Below are 2,404 nucleotides of genomic sequence, written 5' to 3' on the forward strand. Positions count from 1 at the left end.
ATATATATATATATATATATATATATGTAAGGTGTGTAATAACCTGATTTTCATGATACGATGAAATTCCACAGAAATCCAGGTATCAACATCCAATCAGGCAGGTGGCCAGAAAATTTGATGAATCCATTGATCAACTGCATCATTGCTCTAGACACTTGACTAACACCTCAACAGACTGTATTTTTCCCAGACTGTATGCTTGCGTATTTCTATATAAAACGAGGAAGAAAATCAAGCATAACTTAGCAAACTAGAGATATCAGAGCAAAAGTCTGTTCTTTGAAATTTTGCGGTATAGTTTAAAGAAATTCTGGCGTAACAATAAGCTTATCCGATCTGCAGCATATGGTATTTCAAGACAAGGGGTAGAGAATGATTTATTTTTGAAGTTAAGCCAGCTACCGGACTGTTCTTGGAAAATATAAGAAATTTCAGCGAACCAGTGAGCTTTACACAAACAGGTGTATGGAAAGAGAAATCTGTAATTTAACAAACTAGAAGTTAGCAGTATATTTTAAATGGAGTGAAAAGGGGAACAAAGGAATATAAGTCAATTAGGGGGATGTTGCCCTAACAAGGCACGACTGCATCAAGGTTGATTAACAAGCAGGAATTTCTCCTGTCCCAGAAGAAAAATGTCTTAGGTGTCCCTCCAGCCTGAGCGGGTGAAGGCTAATGAAGAACAGGATAAATTTCCACTGGAAACCTGGAAGGCTTCCTTACACACCATAACTGCACTAAATAGCTCTGACATGGGGTCACATTTCTCAGTGTAGTCAGATCTTGGGATTCAATAGTATGAATTATAATGGCTGATCTGTCTCCTCTGTAGATTAATGTCATTATTTATGGATGACTAATGTAAGCAGAAAGGAAAAACATGTTTGGAGCCAGCGCACACCTGGACTGTTGCAAGAAAAGTGCAGATTAACCAAGTGTGATTTAATGAACAAAGTGACTTTACAGACAATTTTCTTGAAAAATAATCTCTATTTGCACAGAAGAGCATTGACCCAGTTGTCATACCCAGATGGCAGTGAAACCCCAAATCATAGCCAGGCTGCTTAATGCAGCTTATAGTGTGTAAAATCGAAGTCTTATGGGGAGTTGGCTAAACAGTTCAGCTCCAGTAATAATCAAATGTTTCAGACCAGATGCCTTTCCATAAACACTGACGATAGCACTGCTGATCCATAGTTTCACACTGAATCCCATGCATTTTGTAGAAACACATATTTCCTAATCAAATGGAATATTAAGATTTTAGCACAAAATAATAATGAAACACATTATCTTGAGAAGTACGTCTAAGTTAAATAGTGTCTCCTTATTTAAAACCTCATTAAAAAGATCGTACCTCACTTTTACATCAAATATCACTTTTAAATGATAATACTTGGCATCTGTACATAACTGGGGCTAATTTTGTTATTTCCATTGCATGTACATGTGGGGGTGGAAAAAAATAATAAAACAACCTTTTTTTTGGCCTTTTAAAAGAGGAAATAATCTCAGTAGTAAAGTATTTTATTTTTTATCCATAAAAAGCCAGCATGATTAATAATCCATGGCCGGTTTAGATCCATAGGTTAGTCTAGTTTTGCAAAAAGGGATCGATATGATAGTCAACCAAAAGACTTTCTGATTTAATTTAATAAAGTGCTGGCTCCCACGTTAACTGTTAGAAAAGCTGTTTTTTCTGCCTATGAGTCAATTATCTTGATGTGGTTTTTGTGTTTTGCTTTAATAGCTTTGGATAACTATTGAAACCTTAAATACAATCCATGTAGTTTGTAGGTTACTGATTATCTGAAGACTGTGTGATTAAAGCAATTAAACTAAGCATGTGGACATTTAAGACAAGGACTTTTATCTCTTGTTTTCTGAAGAGAAACAGCTGATTGCAAATTGAACATTTTCAACTGATTGGGGAATTACTAGAGAGGTAAGCTGCCACAGACTTGTCTTCTTAAACACACATATGAACTTAAGATACATCCTATTTTCAATTCTTGATGTTTAATATAATGTCAGCCTGTCATTTGCATCTACGACAGCTTTAACAATTACCACAAGGTTAAGATGCTGTATTTCTTGAGAAATATTTGACTTTTTTTTTTAAATATCCATTTGTAAGGTATGACAGTGAAATTATATAAGAAGGCCTAAAGTAGGTAGCACTACTCACACAAGGTGTTCTAGTGGCCTTGGATCAGGACTGTGAGCAGGTCAGTAATGATGTCATACAATAATAAGCCTTAAGCCGAGCCTACACTCTGCGATTTTTTGGTCCTTTCAGGCTGACTTTCCAGACAGGCAAGAATTCTTCGATCGGACCAACTTTCAGCCAGATTGTGCATGGTGCTTCATGTAGTGTACAGGGGGTAACGAGGGGCGATCA

The sequence above is a fragment of the Cyprinodon variegatus genome, unplaced genomic scaffold (genome assembly GCF_000732505.1).
Source record: "Cyprinodon variegatus isolate N-32 unplaced genomic scaffold, C_variegatus-1.0 Scaffold538, whole genome shotgun sequence".
Lineage (NCBI taxonomy): Eukaryota > Metazoa > Chordata > Actinopteri > Cyprinodontiformes > Cyprinodontidae > Cyprinodon > Cyprinodon variegatus.